The sequence below is a fragment of the Giraffa tippelskirchi genome, chromosome 7 (assembly GCF_054371585.1).
Source record: "Giraffa tippelskirchi isolate mGirTip1 chromosome 7, T2T-mGirTip1v1.2.pri, whole genome shotgun sequence".
Classification (NCBI taxonomy): domain Eukaryota; kingdom Metazoa; phylum Chordata; class Mammalia; order Artiodactyla; family Giraffidae; genus Giraffa; species Giraffa tippelskirchi.
Genome location: NC_137281.1, coordinates 41,208,027 through 41,223,131, shown reverse-complemented (window position 1 = coordinate 41,223,131; position 15,105 = coordinate 41,208,027). Strand labels below are relative to the sequence as shown.

Below are 15,105 nucleotides of genomic sequence, written 5' to 3'. Positions count from 1 at the left end.
TAGTTTCTATTGGGAGCAATTCCTTAATCAATCACTTACATGTAAACTTCATGCCAGGGTCTGCCTCTGGGAACTCCAACCTAACACAATTGGTGCTTATCAAAGCGTGATCTATAGGCTGGGAGCCTTCCTTTTTAATTTTTTTTTCTACCTTTTTTTGGACATGCCATGTGGTATGTGGGATCTTAGTTCCCCAGTAAGGGATTGGACCTGTGCCCTCTGCACTGGAAGCTCAGAGTCTTAACCACTATACCACCAGGGAAGTCCTAGGAACCTTCTTAAAATAGCAAATTCCAAGTTCCTACCCTAGATATTCTAGAACAGAATCTTGGGGGACTGGCCAGAAAAGCTGTTTTTATAACAAGGTCCCCAAATGAACTTCTACATTTTTTCTTAACTGTAAAATATTGATTGAAAAAAGAGAAAGTGTTAGTTGCTCAGACTGACTCTTTGTGACCTCATAGGACCATCAGGCTCCACTGTCCATTGGATTCTCCAGGCAAGAATACTAGAGCGGGTAGCCATTCCCTTCTCCAGGGCATTTCCTAACCCAGGGATTGAACCCAGGTTTCCTGCAATGCAGGCAGAATTTTTACCCCCGAGCCACCAGTGAATATTAAACAAAACTAAAGTTTTGTTTATTATAGAGCTGATTATTTTAAGCAATATACATCAAATATTTGGGCATAAGGTGGAATAAATATCCTCTAACCAGTCTGTTAAATGAGCGTGTGATCCAACTCCAGAACTGACACTGATATTTCACACTGATGGCACTTTTATTTTGTCTTGTCTATGCATAAATCTTAGAAACATTTTTTTTCCCTTTCCAATAGTAATTGATTTTTTCAGGGATTTCACTCTGGAGGTTACCAAGTTCAGTAGTTTTCTATTTTATTTTATGTTTTAGAATATCTTAAACAATGAAATTATTTAATGGGAAAAATAGGCAGACACTCAATATGCAACCCAGGTAAACCCAGAGTTGTACTGTTTGATGCAGAAGGGGCAGGTAGGACCCCACCTGCTCCAATTCAATTTCTTCACACTGCCCTAGGGCTACAGGAAACACTATTGAAAAACAACTGGCCAAGTCCCAAGTTTCACTTTACCAGTGGAGAAGCTCAAGCCCTAAGAGCCTGAGGACTTGCCCAAGATCAGGTAACCAGTGTTGAGTGGTACCTTGTGTGAAATGCAATTTTCCATATTCTCTGATCAGAGCTGCTTCCACTAACTCCTATTAGTTATTGAAAGGAGATTAATTATCCTGTTATCTCAGGGGCCTCCTAGAAATCTGTTTGAGTAGAATAGAAAAAGATAAATGGGCTTTTTTTTTTTTTCTTTCCACTAGGTTGCTTCCTGGGTACTCTTGTGGACTCAAACTTCTGAGACTGGAAAGTAGTTTCATCTTGTTTGATCTATTCACAGGAGTATTAAACTAAAAGTATCTGCAGTAAGTTTTTTTTTTTTTTTAATTTCCTAATGCAGTAGAAAACTTACATGAAACCAGTTTTTAGAACTGTATGAAAATATGACTGGGACTAAGATATAGCAAACAATCAAACCCAACAGCAAGAATAACTAAGAAAGACTCCACTTATTTGTCAAAGCAGCTGATGTCAGAGCCCGTTGTTTCCCATGAGTCAGCTGTTTCTCCCAATGCCCTGCATCCATTCTTCTCATTCTTTACCCGACTTTCTACTACACAGAAAAGTCACAGTGGGTCAGCCCTGAAGAGAGCGTCCCTGCTGATTCACTGTGGCTTTGTCTGATCATTAGCCAAACGAGGGGACTTCTTTCTTGCCATAAGCTGCTGGAGGTTCAGATGGGCTGGACTTTACACAATGGCTTCATTCCTGAAACAAACAAATATTCCAGCTGGGCACTCAGGGATGTAGAAACTGTGTCTCTCTTGGCTGACTCAGGATGGGGGGGCTATTGTCGCTGGGGATGGGGAAGATGGCAATCAGGGGAGGCCTCAGGGAGCAGGAACAGGACCTAAGGTAGCTCTGGATCTCAGTAGGGTTTTCAGGACCTTTCCTAAGTCCTTGGATGGGCTACCCACTGGGTGTGGGCTTTTCCTGGACTCACCCCTGCTATCTTTGGCCTTTCTTTCTTTTTTAAAACATTTTTATTTATTTATTTTTGGCTGTACTGGGTCTTCGTTGCTGTGTGGGCTTTTCTCTAGTTCTGGTGAGCAGGGGCTACTCTTAGCTGTGCTGTGTGAGCTTCTCGTTGTGGTGGCTTCTCTCCTTGTAGAACACAGGCTTTAAGTTGCACGGTGTGTGGCACACGGGCTTCCTTGCCCTGTGGCACGTGGGATCTTCATGGACCAGGGATCAAACCTGTGTCTCCTGCATTGGCAGGTCTATTCTTAACCACTGGACCACCAGGGAAGTCCCTCGGCCTTGCTTTCTTCCTCCTCCCTACATGCGTTCCTGCCCTCCTTTGTATCTTTCCTCATCGTATCCACTTTTTCAAAACTTTGTCTTTCTGCGTGGCTCTTCAGGGTACAACCTCTGTTCATAGCTTGGGATCTTCAATCCAATTTCTGGAAATAAAGTTTTATTTCAACACAAATTTGTTTTTCACAGAAGCCCTCAGTGAAATAAAGTGTCCTTTTGGAAAACAAACACTTATCTGCTTGTGGAGTTAACCATTTTGATGTGGCTAGAAGCAGGGCATATGGATACTCTAAAGAAGTCTTGGATGGGGGGTTCCCAAGTGGCAGGCTGTTTGGGGAGGGATGAAGTGGGAGGTTGGGGTTAACAGATATAAGCTTTTATATACAGAATGGATAAATAACAAGGTCCTACTGTATAGCACAAAAAACTGTATTCAATATCCTAAGATAAACCATAATGGAAAAGAATATACACACACACACACACACACACACACACACACACATATATATATAAAGAATGTATATATAACATATATATAATGACGTATATATATACATATATATGTATATATGCGTACATATATGAAGAATGTATATATATATGTATAACTGAATCACTTTGTTGTACAGCAGAAATTAACACAACATTATAAATCAGTTATGTGTGTGAAAGTGTTAGTCTCTCAGTCGTGTCTGACTCTTTTTGACCACATAGACCCTAGCCTGCCAGGTTCTTCTGTCCATGGAATTCTCCAAGCAAGAATACTGGAGTGGTTTGCCATTCTCTTCTCCAGGGGATCTTCAATTATGCTTCAATTTTTTAAAAAAGAAGTCTTGGAGATATCTAGAACATGGTCGACAAGATGCCTGAGTGTCTGGGATGCAAAAACGACCCCTGAGGAGGGTTTTCAACAAAGAAAGTGAGGGTTTAAGAATAAAAATTCCTGGATTGAGAGACAGGAGACCTAGGTTCTAAAATGAACTCCTCTGAGCTTCATAAGCCATGAAGATGTTACTAACTATCCTGTAAAAATTCTGTGTAAGGAATGAAGGATGGGCTTCCTCTCATCTTTCTCTTTCCCCATGCCCTTCTGTGATGAGGAACATTTGTCCCATCATTTCGTGAGAGCAGCTCTCACATCCCTAACTCTGCCAGACTGAAAAGATTTTCCAACTGATTACTCACTGGGTACCAAGTGCCAATCACTTTAGGAGTCTCAAATAAGGCATCCATTAGAGCAGCCAGAGGCTGATTCGTGGCTCTTAAAAGACTGTCCACCCACATGAGGAAGCCTTTTTTTTTTTGAGAATAATTCATTTGGAAGAAACACTCCATTGGCCTAGGCTTTGGTCTTTTCTTTTTTATGAAAGCGAGAATCTAATCTAAGATATAAAAGGGTCTGGAGAAGACCCTGCTTGATCTTGCAGCTCCTGGGTTTTGGTAGAAGCCTGGCTTTTTGCTTCCTGATCCTAGAATAACTTTGTTAATTAGGTCCAGGTCTGGGGCTTGACTTACTTATGTGTGAATTACTGGAGATTGTATAAAAGAAAAATTCACTTAGCATCCCTAAAAGGTGGAGGCTGATGCTGCAAATCGGTTTACTCTGGAGGATGTTGAAGCTTAATGATAGGAGTGAGGAAAGAGAGTGGTGAACACAGAACACAGAACAGAGAAATGGTTTCCTCTTTATGAGACAGAGCAGCACCAGGCTTCATGGGAGGCTGAGCAGGGAAGCTTTCTGTAGTTTGCTGATTCCTCCTTTCATTAGCAAGAAGGCAGCTCTCTCAGCCTGGAAAAGTGCCAGCCAGAAGGAAGAGGTCAGCCTGAAACTCCAGCTTTGTCCAGCTCGGAGTAAAGTTAGTCAAGGAAATTCACTGTTGCAAAGATCCTCAGGGTCACTGTTTCCACTTCCTATTTGGCAGAAACACAGAAAGTAAAGGGACACCCCTAAAGCCATATACCCATCTGTGATGGACCCAGAGCTAGAACCGCACAAACTGCCTTCTGATGAAAATGAGTTTTTGTTTTAGATTTGAGAAGGACAAATCTCTGATTCAAGAACCCAGGAAAAGAACCAGCCTCTCTTGAGTGAGTTATTATGGAGTAAAGGAAGAGGGAACAAATGCCCCAAGAATTCCAAAGCCATCAAGCTGTGTTTTTTCCCAGCCTTTCCATTAGATGTGGTGGTGTGGAGGCAGCTAGAGCTTTGCTGCAACAAATCTGTACGAGTCAAATTTTAAGGCAGTGTGAATGCCAGAAATGTTGAGTAAAATCATGTTTTCTACTTTCTATATCTTTAATCAAGACATGAAGTAGGATTCAAACTCATTTCTTCCAAAAGAGGACTTTGTTGGCAATCCAACCAAGTCAAGACAAAGGTTAGAGGCCCGTCTGAGCCTCAGAGATGACTGGACATCAGAAAGCACATGGCCCAGGATGCCTTCGAGCCAACTCGGATGACAATTCTATCAGAGTAGTTTTTCCATAGTTTTTGACTCCTCCTAATCTCACATCTCAAGGCTTCATTGCTGAAGAAGACTTAGGTTTCCTTCCCTAGTACCAGATTGAAAAATCCCAGGTAGGTCTGCCCTACATGGGCCATTTGCCTATGTCATTTCTTTGATGAGCCTTTTTTGGACCAGTTCCAGGCAAAGGGGAGTTGTTGATTAGGGAGATTCAACCATTTCTCACAGTTCCTCAGTGTTCTCATGTTTCCAGAGCCCTTCATTTCTGAGGAAGCCTTCATATTTAAACATTAGAACAGGAGTGTGGGAAAGTTTCTCACAGGTCTATCTTGGAGAGCTCTATAAACAGGAGGATGTTTAGTGCAGTAATTGATTAGTAATGTCTTCCACATCCTGGGAAGGTGGAGCAACAACATGCATGCTACCCATTTGTCATCTTTGTGTAAAGGACCTTAAAGGATCCCGACCCAAACCAGGGACACAAGACAAGGTGCAACAGATAGAGCCTTGCTTTCAGAGTTGAGTGAAAAAGGCAGATAATTAAGAGATTTATTACAACAGGGTGACAAGAGCCAACACTATTGATACGTATAGGAAGGGAGCAAACACAGGAGAATGAACCACGTTTCTTGTGGCCTAGATACATTTTGATTATCTACACTACTTCAAAGGAGGGATAGAGAAAGAATTACATTATTTCTATTTTTTGCTGTAACTTTTACATATCTAATTGTGTTTTTTGAAAAGATTTTTTTTATGTGGATCACTTTTTAAAGCCTTACTGAATTTGTTACAATACTGTTTCTGCTTATGTTTTGTTTTTTACGGCCATGGAGTGTGTAGGATCTTAGCTCTCAGACCAGGGATCGAATTGACAACTCCTGCATTCGAAGGCAAAGTCTTAACCGCTGGACTGCCAGGGAAGTCCCTCTAATGATGGTTTTCTTGAATCGGTACTGAAATGATAATACATTGCCCAGCCAGATCAGAATTTATCTAGTTCCCTCTGGGAAATGAGGGGGTGCCTACCCCCTGTGATTATTTTGTATAAATGAATCATTTGGAGTTACTGATGGTTGCTTCACACATTTCAAATTTATGTTTTAAGTAGTACTCTAATGAAGAAGTTAAAGACAGCAGGACAGTGACATTATAACCTAACAAATTGGTTCTTGTATCCTATCTTCTTCCCTCATCGGAAATCAGACATGGGACCTTGAGAGGTCACTGAATTCTGGAGCCTAAGAATCCTCATTTCATGGCTATTTTGATAAAGTAATTGACATGGTTCAAGGCTGCACACAGTGCCTGGCACATACATGAGCCCAAGAAAGGATGCTTAGAGAATGTCAAGTCATCTATAAACCCATGTATTTTGAAGAGTTGGCTTTTCAAAATCTGTCAGATATACAGACTGGAGGCCCAGATCAGCCTCACTAACTTACTTCCAGGTAATGGTAAATCTATTGCTGAGCCTGAGTTTGATGTCTTCTGGTTCAGAATCTGACTTCTGTAAGCTCAGAGGAGAGATCAACCGACTGGTTTCTGATCTGCAGCCTCAGTGGAGAGACAGGCGTCCGTCCTGGCCAAATCTGCCCCTTTCTACACTTTGGCCAGGTTGTGAAAACTCATGAATTCTGGCTGGTTGGCAGTGAGGTGCAGGACCACCTTGGTCCCAGAGCTCCCAGTGTCTACCACACCACCCAGGCTGGGTGCAGAGTTCCCCAGAGTGCACAGAGCGAGAGGGAGGCGGGCAGTGGGCTGGCTAAGCCAGTGTGTAATGCACACAGATCAGAGTCCCTCACCCTGGGCTTGGCCAAAACCACAATGCATTTGGCCCTGGGCCCATTTCCCCTTAAAATTTTAAGCCCATGAGTGTTTTCAGGGAGATTTCATCTACATGTTTTGTATTCATTGTTATTCATTTGCATTTAGCTCATAAAAATGTTGTTTCTAAAGAGATGGTGGGTGGCCAAGAATACTTTATTTTTTTTTTTTAATTCTCCTTCCTCCTCTTTACAAGTCTTCTTTCTTAGGAAAAGAAATTGTCCTCTCCTCCTTTTTATTTATCTGAATATTTAAGACCAAATGTCTCAGCTTGCTTGGGAGTTAGTATCCATTGATCTTACTATCCACTAAGTGACTTCTTTCAGGGCAAAACCTGAAGCAATTGTTCTATTTCAACCTTTGTTCTGTTGATGCCTTCACAGGGTACATTTAGGATAATGTTACTTATCAGAGTGTAATATTAGTCATCTGGATGACTCACACTGAGGGTGGGGTAGAGCAGATGGCTGGAAGGGTGCTCTTTAACATAGAGTTTCTGGAAATTTGAGGTTAGAGTGCATGTCTTCACACTCTGGAGGTCCTAAGAGGTTTTCCTACAGACTTCATAGCCCTGGACTCGAAAAGCAAACTGGCCCTTGTGACTGTCTTCTGGACCACTGCCTGGAGTGAGCACCTGGAAACTGATCAAGGCACTCCTGCATGCATGTGGAGGGTAAGAAGGGGAAGACTGCACCCCCTCCTAGCCCCACCCTGCCCACTGCAAGGAGTGAAAGGGAAAGCAAATCTGGACAAAGTCCAATGGCTTTTTAACATGATAATCACATCCTCCAATAAATGGCATCCTTCAACTACCTTAAAACAAAAAGAAACAAACAAAAAAACCCTTCTCTCTACATTGAGAAGGAGCTAGGAAGGAAGAGAGAGACACTGAATGAAGGATGCCCACGACCTTGGCACAGAGGGTCGGGAGAGCTCTCTTCTCCCTGGTGTCTATTGTGTCTAATCTTTTAAAGTGCTCTTTTTTTCCCAGTGAAGACAAGACTATACTTTTTTTTTTCTCTTCTATCCCTCACAGCACATAGATCCAGGTCCCATAAATGAGGTGCTCAATTGAAATTTGGTTATATTGAATATCACTTTAATCCAGGGATTTGGACTGATACCAGTCCATGGCCTGTTAGGAAACAGGCTGCACAGCAGGAGGTGAACGAGAGAAGCTTCATCTGTATTTACAGATTCTCCCCATCGCTGGCATTACTGCCTGAGCTCCGCCTCCTGTTAGATCAGCAGGGGCATTAGATTCTCACAGGAATGGAGACCCTACTGTGAACTGCACACGCGAGGGATCTCGGTTGCGTGCTCCACCACCATCACCACCACCCCCAGTCCATGGAAAGACTGTCTTCCATGAAACTTGTCTCTGGTGCCAAAAAGGTTGGGGACCACTGCTTCAGTCTGTCTCCTGGAAGATAAAGGGAAGCACGTGGGTTTAAGATCTGAGTTGTAATTTTAAACCTGGGACTTGAGTTCTTTTCATGGGGTAGTTTAATTTCCACTGGATTCTTTTATTTTTAAACTAAAAGTCTTTAGTGAATTTGTTACACTATTGCTTCTGTTTGGTGTTTTGGTTTTTTAGCTGTGGGGCACGTGGCACCTTAGCTGTACGACCAGGGCTCGAACCTGTACCCCCTGCACTGGAAGGTGCAGTCTTAAGCTCTGGAGCACCAGGGAAGTCCTCACGGTGGGTTGTTTTAGAGATGAACTCCTCCTTCTGCTTGCTTTATTGTGAAACGGGGAAAGAATTCTCCTGTGATTCAGGAGACCTGGATCAGAGAGTTGGTGCTTCCTGACTCCAGGGGCTAGGTGATGGCAGCAAGACACTTAATTTCTCTGGGACTCATTTTCACCCTCTTTAAAATTAAGATCCTATAACCACAGAACCTTAAAGGTCACCTAGCTTCATTCACTTCATTTTGTAGATGAGCAAACGAATTAATACTTAGACTACTTAGAAACAGATATTAGGCATAGCAGGTAGAACATAGATCCCTGGGTCAGCTTGCCTGGGCGCACATCCCACCTGAGTCAATTATGGCGCTGTGACTTCAGGCAAGCTAATCTCTCTGAGCTTCAGTTTCTTCATCTGAGGAACGGGATAACAGTAGTAGTACCAATCAAGTAGATTGCTAAGAAGACTCAATATGTGGATAGAGCTTAGAATAGCATGACAAGGAGTAAGTAAGCATTAGCTTTTTAACAAATATTTATGTATGTATCTATTTGGCTGAAAGTGGTCTTAGTTGTGGCATGTGGGATTTTTGATCTTTGTTACAGCGTGCGAGATCTTTAGTCATCATATTCAAACACTTAGTTGCAGCATGCGAGATCTAGTTCCCTGATCAGGGAATGAACCCAGGGACCTTGCTTTGGAAGCAAGGAGTTTTAGCCACTGGACCACCAGGGAAGTCTCAGGAAGCATTAGCTTTGATTATCGACCCAAGATCAGGTGCTCTGTGTTCAGCGACTCAGTCATGTCTGACTCTTTGAGACCCCATGGACTGTAACCCACGCGGCTCCTCTGTCCATGGAATTTTCCAGGCAAGGATACTAGGTTGGGTTACCATTTCCTGTGTGCAATGTATAAATCCTATTGACTTGGAATTAGAACCCCACCTTCTGAGGGCCACTATTCCCTTTAGATTCATCTGGTGGAACAGTTTTAAACATACTTATGTCTGGACCCCAGTACACATCAATGAAATCAGAGAGAGAAGGGGCCTGGTAATTTGTATTTTTAAAAAGCTTCCTCAAGCAATTCTAGCATGTAGGTAGGACTGAGAACCTCTGCTGTATACTTATTACCTTTGACTATTTCAGAGGATTTTTTTGTTTGTTTGTTTTGGAGAATCAGGTATAATTTAAAAGCTTTATGGGTCAAGCTAACTGTTTGTTAAGGTCTTTTTCTCTCGTAAGGGGCCTAAGTTGCTTTCCATTGCTATTCTCACTTCAAGGATGTGAAAAATACATTTTTTCTATTTCCTTCCTTCCTTACAAGCCTCTGCTGGGGGCTGAGCACAGGCACACTGGGACTTATTTCAGAAGAGCCAGAACAGCCCCCCACCCACTCTCTCTCCCCCCACCCCCCCCACAACAGGAGAGACACATCTAATCCCTCTAGTCATTATCATTTTAATGTACAAAATGACATTACACCAAAAAGAGGGGGTTCATAAATGATATCTGATTTTAGAAAGTTTTCCAGCCGTTGTATAAATGACAGATCTATAAAAGAAGACTGAAAATGAATTTCAAATTAAAAAAAAAAAATTCTATGTTTTTATGGCAAGCTTAAAAAAATCCTGAGAACAAAATGTTTCTGGGGAAGGTGATTCAGGAGCCTGCTGGAGCTGAGCACTGCCTGGCGGGAGGCAATGGACTCAGACCTGGTGGGGAGGAGGGGGTCTGTCCAAGCAGGAGACGATTACCCACCTGGTGAGGCAGAATCCAGAACACAGCCCCAGAGGCCTGATGAGGAACAGCGCCAGTAACTCCTTGGAGGAAAGAAAATGTGTAGGGCATGTTGGAAATGATGGCTTACAGTTTCTCTGACAGCCTGGAGGCCTAGATGCTGCTGATGGATGGAGTTATACCCTAAACTTCTCCACACATACGTTTGGGGTGTGAATGGAGCAGAATTGTGGCTGCTATGATTTAGTTGCTCAGTCATGTCCGACTCGTTGCAGCCCCATGGATCATAGCCCGCCAGGGTCCTCTGTCCATGGGATTCCCCAGGCAAGAACACTGGAGTGGGTTGCCATTTCTTTTTCCAGGGGATCTTACTGACCCAGGGATTGAACCCATGTCTCCTGCATTGGCAGGTGGATTCTTGACCATCTGAGCCACCAGGAACGTTTGAGGATTGGATGCAGCAGAAGAGAGCTGGGCAGTGTTCCTCTTCTATTTGCCTCCCTGACCCTAAATTTCCATCAAGTAAGAGAAGCCTCTTGGAAGAAGAGTTACCCTGAGTGGGGCCCTCTCCTCACTGAGAGTCAGGGATACTTCAGCTTGTGTGATGCAGAAGATGGTCCCAAGGGAGGTCAGATTGCAAACCAGGACAGGGAGGCTTCAGAAAGAGGAGAAGGAGAAGCAAGGTGGCTGGTACCCTGAGTCAGAGGGTTGGAGGGGAGACTAGCATTGAAATCACAGGGACCTGGATGCCTTGGTGAAGTCCTGTAATGTCAGTGGCCTGGTGAGTCTTCAGAGATAAGGAAGCTCTGTTCTGAAGCCAGGAGGCATCCTGGTTGCTAGAACTGGCTGGGGTGTGGGGTGGGTAAGGGGTGGATGGGTAAGGGGTGGTGTGCAGGAAGCAGTTAACCAATTTATGGCTCCATCTGTAACTCAATTTGAGGAGACTGAGTCCAGTAGGTATAATGGTTGTGGGATTCTGACAACAGAGTTGTCATCTCCCCACTCCAGGCAGTGTGGGAATGGGTCAGGCACATGGAAACACTCCCAAGTGACTTAGAGATACTAGTCAACTAAACCAGAATTCCTACTAAGAGAATGAGGGTGGGGAAGGCAAGAAGGGGGGCCTCTGAATTTGTGATGGGGGATTTAAAAGTATGTAACCCAGTTTTTTTTCCATAGACTGGCTTAAGTGTTGATTCCATCTACATAGTTTCTTCTCCAATTCATTTGGTCTCTTCATTCATTCAACAAACATTAGTCCCAGTTCTGTGATAGGAACAGAAAGAACCAAGAAAAACTGAGATCTTCCTTCATCTCCTGGGCAAAGTGGTCCTGTATTCTGGCAAAACCACTGGGGAGAAGCTCGTGGGTTGTGACACTCTCCTGTCTTCACCTCCATCTCTGATGGGTTCTTTTTCCTCACACCTGCATGCCACACCAGCCCAAGACTCAGACTGTCAGACCAACACCTCCGTGGCTGGCTTTCAATTTCTGCAAGCCAGGGGTCCTGCATAGTGGGTGGGGATCCTTTGCCTACAGGGTTCTTCTTTAAACCCATTCCCAAGGACAAAAATGGCCTTAGATTCTATGAAAAGAAGATCATGGAGCCAAATCCATAAGAAATACTGCCTATTTCATTCTCTTCTTGGAGTCACTTCATAAACACTGACGGACGTAAGACTTGGGTGTTCTGAGGGTGATAAAGTCTTTTTCATTTTGCTTAAAACTAAACAAAACTCACCAAGCCTGTGTGGCTACAGGAGCATTTACTGTTTCTGCAGTAAATAAACAAAACTCCTTTTACAGAATGCTCTTCCTTACTTACAGTGTCCCATGCTAAATGGGAAATATTTCTCTCACTTTGAATTCCCACTCCTGGAATCCTCTTCTCATTCAGAACTTCTAACCACTTTCTGAGCAAAACATTCAAAATTGCCACGGTCCAGGTGAACCATAATTTTGCAGCCTCATCTTCCATCACACCCCACCAGCCACACCACCTGTGACTGCTATAAACACAGCCTGGACCATCCAGCCTTGAGACTTTTGCTCAAGTCTTTCCCTCTGCCCATCTCTCCCTATTCAGTCTGTCTATCCATCAAGGACTCCAGAAATAGTCATCCTCTGATGTTCTCTGCATCCCCTGACCTTTGCCTCCCAATTCCATTGTAAGGTTTAGTTTCCTTCTTTCAAGTGTCATGATTTTCTCCCTAGTCACCAATTCCACCCTGGTAATTTGTATGTGTGTCAGTCTTGCTCACCATCTGGAAGTCGATGAGATAGAGATCCCGTCTCTTCCTTCTCCTTGTTCCCCATCCTCATATGATTTTCTCTTCTTGTCACCCTCCTCCATCTCTGCTTTGTCCTCCTTCCCCTCCGCCTCTCCCTCTTCCCCCTCACTCCTTCCCTTCTCTTTCCCCTTGACTTGCTCTTTCTTTATTACAAGTTCCACTTGCCACCCGTGCTTGACACTTTACTTACATTGTTTCACTTAATCCCAACAATAGTTACAATACACAGAAGCATTATCTCCATTTTACAGGACCCCATGAGTCAACTGAGGTTTGCAGCATTCATAACAGCATGTTGAGTAATGAGGCCAGGATTCACATCCCAACTTGTGGGATGCCAGAGCCTCAACTCATCCCCAAATACAGTCTCATAGGATCCCCCCCAGCCCCGATCATGGGCTTTTGCACCCAGTGGGTATTAAGCAAATGTGTACTAAATGAATGAACAGATGTTGAATCATTGGGGCCATTTAAAATAGCTTAAAAATAGCCAAGGAGGGTAAGAAAATCAGATCATTTGAGCCCAAGCTATTTGTGCCTCTGACAATTGCAGCAAAAGCATCTAAACAGCATGTTTGTTAGTGGTCTGTGGGTTAATTAGTAGGTACGTGCTTGCTCTGGTGGAAATGAGACCTCATTATCCTGTCGTTTTTATTTCAAGTCTGACATTTATGAAAGGTGAGCAGATAGTTTATCTGTAAGAGCAGCCAGCCACAGTGGGGCTCCTGCCTTGACAAAAATACTTCAAGTGTTTGTTTTCCTGAGAGTCTACACTGTTGGCCCTTTTGGCAAGACTTTCTTGAAAACATGACACTTGGGTTTGCAGATGGGAGGGAGTGATCTGGCAGCTCCATCAAAGCTGCAGAAAGGGAGGGACTTCTCTCTGGACAGTGACCTCTCAGGCCCTGACCCAGGGGCTGCCTTTCTGCCTTAAAACCCCTGAGAGGCTAAGGAGCAGGACGCTGCTGCAAATCCCACTGGGCACCCTCTAGGTGCATGTCTGAGCTTAGGAGGGGGTCAAGTTCAAAGGCCCTTGGGGGGCTTGAACAGGAAGCAGATCAGACCGTGACTACCACTTAACTTTTGCTGCCTGGCTGGACCACCCTAACACTTTTTCAGAGGAGTCTTCAGTTGTTTTTCTTCCCCAAATTGGAAGCTCCCCTTTTTTTTCATCTGAGCTTCTAGATAACTCTCCCCTAGGAGCAAGTTTTTGAAGCTAAGGATAATGGTAAAAATAGGTCACATTTATTGAGTATATATTTTGAGCTTCATGAAGGCTATGCGTTCCTCCAGCAATGACATGAAGGAAAATAATTACGCCAATGGTAAAGCCATAGCTGCCTCTTGGTCTGGTGATATTCCCTCATGCGAATATTCATTGGAGGAACTGATGCTAAGCTGAAGCTCAATGCTTTGGCCACCTGATTCGAAGAGCCAACTAACTGAAAAAACCCTGTTGTCGGGAAAGATTGAGGGCAAGAGAAGAAGGGGATAACAGAGGATGAGATGGTTGGATGGCATCACTGACTTGATGGACATGAGTTTGAGCAGACTCTGGTAGGTGGTGAAGGGTAGGGAAGCCTGATGTGCTGTAGTCCATGGGGTTGTAAAGAGTCTGACACAACTTAGTGACTGAGCAACAAGAACTCATGTGATTAGAGCTATCAAAATTCATCCAACTGTACAACTCAAATGCTTGCAGTTCCATTGAGTTTTTCTTTGCTTTGTTTTTTATAAATTGGAGTATAATTGCTGAATGGGTGCAGTTTCCTGCACCTAAATAATACTTCCATAAAGTTGATTTAATAATTGCATGATGGACTTCACTGTTGGTCCAGTAGTGAAGACTCTGGCTCCCAATGCAGGGGTTATGGGTTTGATTCCTAGAAAGGGAACTAAGATCCCATATGCTTCTCAACACTGCCAAAAAATTTAAATATTACATAAACATTCATATACTCTTCCTGCATGCAGAGCTTCCTGGGTGGCAAAGCATGATTCTAAATGCTTTATGTGTGGTGTCCCAAAGGATCCTCACAATATCCCTGTGAGGTCGGTGTTATCAATATTCCCATCAAGAAAGGAAGGCACGAGAAGGCAGAGAAGTTGCCCCAATTCACCTTGCTATGAAGAGGAACAGCTGGGATTTGAACTCACTTAGCCAGACTCTACTGCTTTCACGAGCTTTCTTGGGTCATGAAACCCACCGAGAAACTACAGGAATTGGTGGCTCCTAGGAATCCCATTAATAACTTCTGTCCTGGATAAAATGTGTTCATGAAAGAAGTAACCAGTGGTTTGTCATGTCTGTCTGTCTTTGTTGATGTGTCCCTGGTGCCAGATACTTAATAGTGGCTCAATAAATTCATGTTCAATGGAGTGAATGGGAAGCATCTCAGGTGGCAGGGTAAGCATGATGGTTAATTTTACCTGTCAGCTGTACTGGGCTAAGGGATGGGCAGATAGCTGGTAAACATCTCTGTCTATGTCTGTGAGGGTGCACCTTTCATGCATTCATTCCAAGAATGCTCTATCGGGTAGGCACTGCTTTTCATTTCTACTTTGTAAGGGAGGAAATTTAGAGATGGTGAGGTTAGGGAACTGGTCCCCTTTGGGGCTGACATTAGCAGTGCATCAGACCCTACCTCTGGAGGCTGCCATGGTTAATTTGCCTCTTGCCCCAGG

General features: G+C 43.6%; 1 long non-coding RNA gene across 1 annotated transcript; it reads left to right on the top strand.

Annotated features, from left to right (window-relative positions):
• Window positions 1–322: 322 nt before the first annotated feature.
• On the top strand, window positions 323–14,810 carry LOC145512207 (uncharacterized). The gene is made up of 5 exons (XR_014058394.1): window positions 323–499; window positions 1,058–1,161; window positions 1,352–1,453; window positions 10,540–10,651; window positions 14,395–14,810. It is a non-coding gene; the product is annotated as an uncharacterized LOC145512207 (long non-coding RNA).
• Window positions 14,811–15,105: the final 295 nt, after the last annotated feature.